Source organism: Macaca nemestrina, chromosome 20, assembly GCF_043159975.1.
Source record: "Macaca nemestrina isolate mMacNem1 chromosome 20, mMacNem.hap1, whole genome shotgun sequence".
Classification (NCBI taxonomy): Eukaryota; Metazoa; Chordata; class Mammalia; order Primates; family Cercopithecidae; genus Macaca; species Macaca nemestrina.
The window spans coordinates 54,747,140-54,759,804 of NC_092144.1; positions in this window are offsets into that span (position 1 = coordinate 54,747,140).

Consider the following 12,665-nt stretch of genomic DNA (forward strand, 5'->3'; position numbering starts at 1 on the left):
GGATGTTAATTTCTCTGACATTTTTGGCCTGCTCTCAGTTGGGGCTTGCATGTTCTTATACTCAGCGAAATCATACAGAGAGGCACAGACACTCATGGAAGGGGTTGGGGGAGTACTTACCGCTTTCTTTCAGTCATTTCCATAATTTCTCTTCTTTCGTCATTCACTTGTCCTAAAAGTCCTGTGTGTCAATAATAAATTACACCCACTGAAAGGAAGACATATATTTCCATTTCATGGACTTTCATTTTCTATTAGTGTCTCCTTCATTCCACTCCATCTTATTATTAGAATGATTCTACCAGTGTCCTTCTGGAAAACAGGTGCAGGAATAAATTTATTCTAAAAAATAAAACAGCATCTATGCAAAGAGGTCTTCAAACCTTAATAATTAGTTCTATAAAAATTTAACTCAAAGAAGTAATGCTGGACACTTTCCAAATGCATACTGACAGTAAGAAAAAATTATCAAATACCCACATTCGCATTTTGTCTAGACATGGTTACAGGCCTAAATCCCTCAGTTGATCAGCTTGAGGGAACAAATAAATCTCTGTTATCGGTATAGCAACAGCACTTTCTTGTTTTGTAGCAGTGCGTATCGAAATAAGATCCAATAAAAAATGGAATCTCAAGAAATATATTTTCTCAAGGTAAACCCTCACTAAATTATAATTGAATGATTAGTCTGGCATAATTTTAGTAGACAAACTGTAGGAAAAAAAAGACAGGACAAAATACAATAATTGAGTTGACAAAGACCAACTCCTAAGCAGTTAATTTAGTGTTCGATTAAACCCAAAAATGCAGAAGCATGATTTTCCCATTTATAGTATGCTCACATACTATAAATGAGTTATTTTAACCAATTTAGAAGTAAGACCTGGCTAGGCACGGTGGCTTACACCTGTAATCCCATCACTTTGGGAGGGCAAGACAGGTGGATTGCTTGAGGCCAGGAATTTGAGACCAGCCTGGCTGACATGGCCAAACCCAGTCTCTACTAAAAATATAAAAATTAGCTGGGCGGGGTAGTGCACGTCTGTAATTTCAGCTCCTCGGAAGGCTGAAGCACGAAAATCACTTGAGCCTGGGGTGGAGGTTGCAGTGAGCTGAGATGGCATCACTGCACTCTAGCCTAGGCAACAGAGGGAGACTCTGTCTCAAAAAAAAAAAAAAAAAAAAAAGCCCGGCACAGTGGCTCATGCCTGTAATCCCAGCACTTTGGGAGGTCAAGGCGGGTGGATCACAAAGTCAGGAGTTCGAGACCAGCCTGGCCAATAAGGTAAAATCCGGTCTCTACTAAAAATACAAAAATTAGCTGAGCATGGTGACACATTGCCTATAATCCCAGCTACTCAGGAGGCTGAGGCAGGAGAATTGCTTGAACCCGGGAGACGGAGGTTACAGTGAGCCGAGATCACGCCACTGCACTCCAGCCTGAGCGACAGAGCAAGACTCCATCTCAAAGAAAAAAAAAAAAAAAAAGGAAGTTAGACATGAGTATTGTATTGTATCCTAATAAAGCGATTATTTGGCATTACACCTTAATGAATTTTATCCAGTCAATTTGCCCTTGTAGACACAGAGTGATTCATGCAATATGACATGTAGCATAATCAAGTTTAATCTCTATCATATTGGTTGTTTATCGGTAGGCTATGGTTGTAAAAGAAGAATAAATAAATAAAGTAATCTATCAATCTTGATCAAACAACATAGGCCACAGTTGATTCAGATGTTACAATGATGTAGTTGGTACAACTCACTGGGCAGCATACACCATGAGCATTAAAGAAAAATGATAATCATGGCAAGACGTGATGGCTCCTGCCTGTAATCCCAGCACATTGAGAGTCAGAGGTCGGCAGATCTTCTGAGGTCAGGAGTTGGAGACCCAGCTGGCCAAATGGCGAAATCCCATCTCTACCAAAAAATACAAAAATTAGCCAGGCACGGTGGCGCATGCCTGTAATCCCAGCTACAGGGAAGGCTGAGGCAGGAAAGTCGCTCGAACCCCAGAGGCAGACTGCAGTGAGCCGAGATCACGCCACCACACTCCAGCCTGGGCAATAGATTGAGACTCTGTCTCACAAAAAACAAGAATGCAAAATGAAAAATAAAATCAACTGCATGAAAGTCAATTCAGTTTATGCCTAGCCTTCATTAAAGACCAACAAGAAAAAATAACAAAAATAAATAAATAAATAAATAAATAAATAAATAAATAAATAAATGTCTCGGTGAAAAAATCGCATTTAGGCTTTCATCTCCAGGGCAGAGTATAGATGGAAAATATATGTTTGATGTAATAACTGATTTTGTGATATGTCTTTATGATTGAAAATAGTTGACATATTAAAAAATAATAATAGTAAAACAAATATTATTTTAAGCCTCCACATTTGTGATAATGTTGTTAGGCAGCAATAAAAAAGTAAAAAATAGGCCGGGCGCGGTGGCTCAAGCCTGTAATCCCAGCACTTTGGGAGGCCGAGACGGGCGGATCACGAGGTCAGGAGATTGAGACCATCCTGGCTAACACAATGAAACCCCGTTTCCACTAAAAATACAAAAAAATTAGCCGGGCGTGGTGGCGGCGCCTGTAGTCCCAGCTACTCGGGAGGCTGAGGCAGGAGAATGGCGGGAACCCGGGAGGTGGAGCTTGCAGTGAGCCGAGATCGCGCCACTGCACTCCAGCCTGGGCGACAGAGCGAGACTCCGCCTCAAAAAAAAAATAAAAAAATAAAAATTAAATAAAAAAATAAAAAAGTAAAAAATAAAAATACACTCAAGCAAAATAAACCCAAATGAATCTATACCAGGACATATCATAATCAAACTGTTGAAAGCTAAAGATAAATTCAAAATCTTGAAAGCAGTGAAACATAAATGATACCTTACCCATAGGAAGAAAACAATTTTAATGAAAATAGATTTCTCATCAGAAACTGCGAAAGCCAGAAGGAAGAAGCACAACATTTTACAAGTGATAAAGAACCGTCAACCCAGGATTCTATAACCAGTGAATGAAAGAGATGTACATTTATATGTATACATATAAAATATGTATATATGTATATAAATGTATATATAGAAGCCCTGAGGTAAGCCTTCTATATTTCGTTTGAACTAGTAAAATGTCAAAACCAGTAGGCTGTGATAAAGTCTATATGTAATACCTAGAGCCACTGGTAAAACGTCTATACAAAGCGACACCTTCAAAAACATTAAGATAAATCAAATGAGATTCTAAAAAAATGTTGATGTGATCCATAAGTAGGCAGGAAAAAGAAAACAGAAAAACGAAAACCAAAAACCAAACATAAGACAAAAAAAAAAAAAAATGAATTGGCAGACCTAAGCCCTAACACAACAACAATTACATTAAATTTAATAGCCTAAATATACCAATTAAAAGATTTATATTTACAGAGTGTATTTTTTAAATGAGCCAGTTAAATGATAGCTACAACAAAATTACTTCAAATATAATCATACACATAGGTTGAAAGGATTAAAAAAAGATATACTATGTCAATATTAATAAAAGGAAAGCAAGAGTGGTTATATTAGCATCAGATAAAGAGCAGAGCAAAGATAATTAGCAGGGACAGAAAGGAGCATAATGATAGAAGAGTCGCTCCACCAAGAAGACGTGGAAATCCCAAATGTATACACACCAAACAACGGAACTGCAGAATATGTGATGGAAAAATGGACAGAACTGAAATGAGAAACGCATAAATTGACAATTATGGTTTGGGACTTCACCACTACTCTTAACTATTGATAGAACAACCAGAAAAAAAAAAATCAGCAAGGATGGAAGAACTCAACACCACCGGCAATCGAGATCTAACTGACATTGACAGGACATTTCACCCAACAACAGCGAAATACACATTCTTTCCAAACATTCACAGAACATATACTAAAATAAGCCATGTCCTGGGCTAGAAAACAAACCTCAACAAACTTAAAAGAATTGAAACCATACAGTGTGTTCTCTGACCACAGTGGAATACAACTAGAAATAACTAACAGGAAGATAAGAGCAACATCTCCAGATACTTGGAAGCTGAACACCACACTTTTAACGAAGTCATAGGTCAAAGAAAAAGTTTTGGGGGAAAACAAAAATACATTGAACTGAATGAAAAAGAAAACACAGCACATCAAATTTTGTAGGATGGAACTAAAGCAGTGCTCAGAGAGAAATTTATAGCACAAAAATGCTTATAGTAGACAAGAGGGAAAGTATCAAATTGATCATTTAAGCTCCCAACTCAAGATAATAGAAAAAAAGCAAAAGAAAGCCAAATAAAACAGAAGAAATAAAATAATAAATGGCAAAAATCAATAAAATTGAATAGAGAAAACCAATGAGACAAAAAGTTGGTTCTGGCCAGTCACAGTGGCTCACACCTGTTGTCCCAGCTAGTTGGGAGGCCGAGGCGGGAGGATCACTTGAGCCTGGGAAGCTGAGGCTGCAGTGAACAGTGATTGCACTACTGCACTCCAGCCTGGGTAACAGAGTAAGATCCCCTCCCCCTAAAAAAGATGGTTCTTACAATCAAAATTGATGAACCTCTAGCATTATTGACAAATAAAATAATGAAATTACTTGTCACCAATTTATCAGAAAATTAATCAATCACCAATGTCAGGAAAGAAACAGTGGATATCATTACAAGCCTTGCTGACAACAAAATGATAATAAGGGATTGTGACAAACAGCTCTACACACATAAATTTGACAATTTACATAAAATGAACCAATTCCTCAAGAAAGCAAAAACTACCACTATTAACCCAATATGAAATAGAGAATTTGAATAACCCTACAACTATTAAAGAAACTGGTTTTTAAATTTTAAAACTCCTGAAAAGGAAATTCTCCAGGCCTCAGTAGTTTCGCATGAGAACTACCACTTGATCCAGCAATCCCACTACTGGGTATCTACCAAGAGGAAAAGAAGTCATTATACAAAAAAGACACTTACACACACATGTTTATAGCAGCAGAATTCCCAACTGCAAAAATGCGGAACCAACCCAAATACTCATCAATCAATGAGTAGATAGGGAAACTGTGATATATACATATATATATGATGAAATACTACTGAGCCATCAAAAAAATGAATTAATGGCATTTGCAGCAACCTGGATGGGATTGAAGACTATTATTCTAAGTGAAATAACTCAGGAATGGAAAAGCAAACATCATATGTTCTCACTGATATGTGGGAGCTAAGCTATGAGGATGCAAAGGCTTAAGAATGATACAGTGGACTTTGGGGACTCGGTAGGGGGGAAAGGTGGAAAGGGGGTGAGGGATACAATACTACAAAGTGGGTTCAGTATATACTGCTCTGGTGATGAGTCCACCAAAATCTCACAAATCACCACTAAAGAACTTATACTACCTGTTCCCCAAAAACCTGTGGAAATAAAAAAAAAACTTAAGAAAAGAAAAAAAATTAAATGTGAAAATATAAGCTATAGACTAGAAGAAAATATTTGCAAATCATAAATCTAATAAAAGATACCTATCTATAATATGCAAATAACTCTCAAAACTCAACAGTAAAAACAAAACCAAACAACAACAACAATCTATTTTTCAGTGAAATCTCTCTTCACAGTACCACATAGTCATGATTACTGTAGTTATATAATAAGATTTGAATCAGGGAGAGTGCTACCTCCTACTTTATTCTTTTTTTTTAAAATTGTTTTATTCAGTTCTTTTCCTTTGCACACAATCTTCTCATCATCGAAGAGCGATTTCATTGAAAAACATACACAAATGGCAAATAGGCACAGGAAAAGATATTTAATCAACATCATTAGCTATTAGGGAAAAGCAAAGTAAGACCACGATAAAATATTAGCTACATACCTATTAGAACAACTAAACTTGAAAACAATCATAGCGATGATATGAAACACTGCCAAGGATGTAGGGACACTGCATCTCCCACACCTTGCCGATGGAGATGTAACATGGTACAGCCACTAGGGAACATAGTTTAGCAGTTTCTTTAAAACACTAAACAGACACTTAGCATGACTCAGCAATTGCCCCCCTGAGCACTATGCCAAAGAAATAGAAACTCAAGGCAGGCACGGTGGCTCTGCCTGAAATCCCAGAACTTTGGGAGGCCGAGGCAGCGGATCACTTGAGGTCAGGAGTTCAAGACCAGCCTGGCCAATATGACAAAACCCCGTCTCTACTAAAAATACAAAAAATTAGCCAGGCATGGCGGCACGTGCCTGTAATCCCAGTTACTCAGGAGGCTGAGACAGGCGAATCGCTTGAACCCGGAAGGCGGAGGTTGCAGTGAGTAGAGATCGCACCACTGCATTCCAGCTTGGGCGACTGAGTGAGACTGTCTCAAAAAAAAAAAAAAAAAAAAAGGCAGGGCGCGGTGGCTCACACCTGTAATCCCAGCACTTTGGGAGGTCGAGGCGAGCAGATCATGAGGTCAGGAGATCGAGACCATCCTGGCTAACACCGTGAAACCCCGTCTCTACTAAAAAAAAAAAAAAAAAAAAAAAAAAAAAAAAAAAATTAGCCGAGCGTGGTGGCGGGCACCTGTAGTCTCAGCTACTCCGGAGGCTGAGGCAGGAGAATGGCGTGCACTCGGGAGGGGGAGGCTGCAGTGAGCCGAGATGGCGCCACTGCACTCCAGCCTGGGCAACTGAGCGAGACTCGTCTCAAAAAAAAAAAAAAAAAAAAAAAAAAAAACCAGGTCCACACAAAATCCTATAGGTGAATGTTTATAGTAGCTTTATTGTAATACCCAAAAAACAAAAACAACCAAGTTGTCTTTCAATAACTGAATGAATAAACAAACTATAGTACATGAAAAAGTGCTCAGTAACAAAAAGGAACAAACTATTGATATGTAACTACACTTGACCCTTGAACAACATGGGCTTTAACTGTGCGGGTCCACTTACAAGCAGATTTTCTTCTGTCTCTACCACCCCTGAGACAGCAAAACTAACCCCTCCTCTTCCTCCTTCTCTGTGTGAAAACGACGGGGATGAAGACCTTTAAAATGATCCACTTCCACCTAAAGAATAGTAAACATATTTTCACTTTCTTATGATTTCAATACATTTTTTCTAGCTTACTTTATTGTAAGAATACAGTATATAATACATAGAACCTACAAAATATGGCTTCCGTTCAACAATAGGCTATTAGTAATTAAATTTTGGGGCAGTCAAAAATTATTTTCAACTGGATGGAGTTCAGCACCCCTAACCCCCACATTGTGCAAGTGCCAACTGTATTTGAATGGATTTCAAGGGCATTATGCATGAGTAAAATATTGAAGTCACTCTCAAAAGGTCACATACTGTACAATTCCATTTATATAACATCCTTGAAATGACAAAATTATAGAGATGGAAAACAAATTGGTGGCTGACAGGGGTTAAGTATGGGGGAAAAGAGGGAAGTGGGTGAGACTATGAAGAGGTGGCACCAGGGAGAACTTTGTGGCAATAAAATCGTTTTGTAACTTGATTGCAGTGGCGTTTACATGATCCTGTGATCAATTGGAACTACACACACAACTACACACACACATTGTACCAGTATCATTCCTGATTTGTGACATTGAACTATAGCTCTATAAGATGTACTCATTGGGGGAAACTGGATAAAGGGTACATGGGATCTCTCCATGATACAATTTCTTTGCAACTTCCTGTGAATCTATAATTATTTCAAATGTTAAAAAGAAAAGCAAAATTAAAGATTTTACAAATTAAATCTGAAAGGAAATAAAATTGCCTCTTTGGGAGGTGGAAATACATGAGGTTTTTCTGTTTTGCAAGTATTTTCTACAATGAACATATATGTTACTTTGTTTTTATCACAGTAGGGTTTTTTTTTAAATCTTCTTCAAACCATGGTCATGAGAGGTCTACTCAGCTGCTTACGTGGTCCCCTCCAGTGATGGCACAGGGGATGGTCTCTCCTAAGACAGTCCTAGGAGGATGGCCTCACAGGTGAAGGAACTGGAGAGAGTAGAGCATCTCCTAACTAGGGAACTCTGAGTCACGCAGCAAGCATCAACCATTTGCAACAAAAAAACATGAGAAACAGACGCTTATTCACAATGCTGGTAGGAATGCAAAATGGTATCATTGCAATGCAGCAGGGGTGGGAGGTATCTAACAATTTATGTATGGCTCTGCTTTTGAAACCAGTTACCCTATTTCTAGGAAGTTCACCTGAAGAAACACCTCTGGCAATATGAAAACACACGTCCACAAAGTTATTCATCACAACACTGCTTGTCACTGAAAAATATTGGAAACCACCTACATGCCCAAGCATACGAGAGTAGCTGAATGAATTATGGTACCTTCTACACAATGGAATGCTGCTGTAACAAAAGAATGAAGAAGATCTCCATGGCCTGATAAATGATTTGCAGGACATTCTGTCAAGTGAAAAAAGCAAATTGCAAAAGAGCATATACAGTATGCGATCTGTTGTATAAGAAGGAATGATGAAACATACACATATCTATCTTTACTCGCACACACACGAAGGATAAACCAGGAAGCAATGAAGTTGGTTACCCATAAGAGGTGGGAGGAAAATAAAGTGGAAGGAATATGGGAGGGAGTGACCCTTCTCTGAAATGTGTTTATAACAAGGTTTGACTTTTGGAAGCATGTTAATATTCTAAATGTTCAAAAATTAAAATTAAGCAGAAAAACAAACTAAACCAAATTAACCTAATTGTATTTCAAATGAATATTATAATTATACTGAAAGGGAAGGAAGGGAGGGAGGGACGGAAGGAAAGAAGGAAGGAAGGAAGGAAGGAAGGAAGGAAATGTGGGAGGGAAGGAAACAGGGAAAGAGGGAGTAATAAAAGGACTAACTCTAGTAATTTGTGTATATTTTACTATATACCCATAGTCTTTAACAGGGTTGGAAGATGGGAACTGCAAACAAATCCTGAATTCATTTCAGTAGAACTGTTTTTTGTAGTGGTATGGGTGATGCAATTGTAAGACTACGTTAAATGTATTATACTGTTATAATGTATATAGATATATCAAATTATTATATTAAGCAAATGAGTAAATGTGTTAATGTTGGGAGCCAGGATTCTCACTGTGGAAGAAGGGACATGCAAATATAAAGTGGGAAAAGCAAAAAAGAACCTGGGATTAGGAGTGGTGGTGTAAATGCATGATTTCTCAAATATGCATAATTACGTGCAAATGTGGGCATATGTGTGTCTGTGTGTATACATGCACACATTTTTCTAGTTCTATCCACTGAAAGAGCCTAAAAGCAAAGACACACAAGTAGCACCTAGCTCCCAGATCTTTGGTCTCTAATACCATTCCATGTTAAAAGGAAGCAGTGCTCTCCAGAGAAATGACTTATTCCAGGAGAGGAACAGAATATGTACAAACATGAGCCCCGAATACCTTATTATGCCAGGCATGGAATGCTTTTAAAAAATGAGCATGTCCCAGGGGAGATGAAAAGGGCTCCCACTAGTCAACTTCAGAATAATTTAAGCACCCAAATATTAAGTACAGTAACAAGTTATAAACCATTAGAAAATATAAATTAATGAGTCTTTACTGATAATAGATAAATTAATAGGTAGATGACAGATAGATAATAAGTAGATGATGATAGATAGTTTTAATTTTTAAACGGGGAGGTATATTCTTTAAAAATGGCAACACCACTAAAGATAAAGAAAGGCCATAGAGGCCAGGCATGGTGGCTCACTCCTGTAATCCCAGCACTTTGGGAGGCTGAGGCAGGAGGATCACTTGAGGCCAGTAGATTGAAACCAACCTGGGAAATATAGCGAGACCACATGTCAATGAAAAAGAAAATTTTGGTTGGGCGCGGTGGCTCATGCCTGTAATCCCAACACTTTGGGAAGCTGAGGCAGGTAGATCACCTGAGGTCAGGAGTTCAAGACCAGCCTGGCCAACATGGCAAAACCCCATCTCTCCTAAAAATACAAAAATTCACTGGGCATAGTGGTGGTCACCTGTAATCCCAGCTACTCGGGAGGCTGAGGCAGGAGAATCACTTGAACCCGGGAGGCAGAGGTTGTAGCAAGCCGAAATTGCGCCTGGCATCTCTCTTGCCTCTCTTTCACTAGGTGATACTCGGCTTCCCCTTCCCCTTCTGCCATGATGATAGGCTTCCTGAAGCCTCACTATGAGCTGAGAAGATGCTGCCATGCTTGTACAGTCTGCAGAACCATGAGCCTAATAAATCTCTTTTCTTTGTAAATTACCCAGCCTTAGGTTTTCCTGTATAGCAATGCAAAGCAGATTAATTCACAGTGCCCCCTTGAAGAGGAGCTGAGAGGACTAGACAACTATTTATATCAAGCTCCTGGAGCAGGGCCTGGCCCATTCTCTGTGCTCGGCAAGTATCAGAGAGTATCATCAGTTACAGGACTATCCTACATTCCTACCTTCCTTATCATTTCATCATTTCTGTTAATCATCACCTGCCTACTACTCTCCAGGCACTCAAAATGGGGTTTGTTTGATTTTCATAGCAGCCCCAAGGGGAAGTACAATCATTTTGCAAATAAGGAAATTAATCAAAGAGGTCAAGTGACTTACCTCAGGTCACACAGATGTCAGGGGTGGAGCTATAAACTAATTTGGCTGGTCCTACTCAAAGCTTCCCTGCCCTGCAACTTCCCCTTTAAGACATGATTGTTTCATAGAGTGGGTCTGGGACAATGAACATTTGTCAGGACACAGGTTCTGGGAAGCTGGAAATGGGACCAGCCAAGCCTTGATCTCTGATATAACCTCTGAGAAATGCCCTCCCCAACCCCAGTTCTCAGCCACACCCTCACCTATGAACAACGCTCCCATCCAGGGCTCACCCCAGCCATGGGGAGCAACCAGGAACCAGGCCAAGGGTCCTTTAGGAGTGCTTCCTACTAGAAGGACATTGGTTTGCAGAGAACAGACTGTGAGAACCCCAGAGTGAGCCGATTTGTGTGTCCTGCCCAGAACCTCAGCCCAGACAGGAGATGGCCCAGCCTTCTGTCCCCATGATGAGGACCATGCCCATGGGGCATTGGTGGCCAGCCGGGGAGGGACTGGCACAGTCCTCTTCGGTTTACAACTGTTCAATGTCTCATTAACTTCTCTTTGGTCGTGTCCCTGGCCCAGAACTCGTGCCCTTTGATCCTCCCAATCATCCCCATGGTAGGCAAACGTGGGAGGGCAGGGGACTGCATGTTCCCCTCCTGGCTTCCTGCTGTATAAATGGGGAAACAGAGGCCCCAGGAGAGCAAGTGATCCCCCCAGGACCACACAAGGAGTCTGCAATCTGGCCCTGACAGGATTCCAGTCTTTGGCTCAAGCCTCAGCCAGAAGTCTCATCCTGCATGTCTGGCCCAGTCTGAAGACTCAGGTGGGAGACAGGAAATGAAAATCTTCAGGAGCCTCAGGGAGGCTCACTGGAAAGAAAAGGAAATTTGTATTTACTAAGAAACCAGCTTTGCTGATGCAACAGCAAATCCTTCAAAGTTCTCCAGAATCCAACCACTTCTCACCAGCTCCACCTGCACCGGCACCATCTCCCACCTGGACCATTGCAGTATCCTCCGCAATGGGCTCCCTGCTCCTGCCCTCCTATTAATGCCTAAGTTGTCTCATGTCCCTTGCCTGCTCAGAGGCTTCCTATGGCTTCTGTCTCACTCAGGAAAATGCCTAAGTCCCAACACTGGCCTGCAAGGTCCATGGTCTGGCCCCATCCATGCCCCACCCCTATCTCCCACTTCCCCCCTACTCCCCCCACTCCAGCCACACTGGTCTCTCCACTGTTCATCAACACTCAGGCACAGTCCTGCCCTGGGGCCTTTGCACTTGCTTTACTTTCTGCCCCAAACACTCTTCCCAAGATAGCCACATGGCTTTCTCCTTCACCACAGTCAGGACCCCGTTCAGATGTCACCTTTTCAGAGAGGCCTTCCCTGACTGTCCCGTGCACAGCCTAGCACTTCCTGTCCCACCTGTCTGGTTTATTTCTTTCCAACACACTCATCGCCATGTGACACTCTCCACTGATTTGTGTTTGTTGATTGTCTGCTCTTTTTAATATCAGCTCCTTGAAGGCGGGGATTTCTACCTGGTTTTTTTTTTGTTTTTTTTTTTAGAGATGAGGTCTTGCTATATTGCCCAGGCTGGTCCTAAACTTCTGGGCTCAAGCGATCCTCCCACCTTAGCCTCCCAAGTAGGTGATTCTACAGGTGTAAGTGACTGTACCTGGCCCCTCTGCCTGTTTTGTTCACTCTTGTAAATTCCCAAAGCCTAGCACAGTGCCTGGCACATGGTAGATGTTCAATAAACATTTTGTGAATGAATGTGTGAGACTCTGCACTGAGCAGTTTAATCCCAATTAAGTGCAAGTTTCCATCCCCATGGCCATCAGGCAAGAACAAGAGAGGCTCAGAAAGCCTCCCAGCCACACAGTCCATAAGGGGAGGAGTTGGAATTTGGACCCACATCTAATGCCAAAGCCTGCATTCTTAACCACTGCACTACACTGCTCCTGGATTTAGGGATTTTACTGATGAGACCCATAGAAAGTGATAATAGCCATCCCCACTGATGCC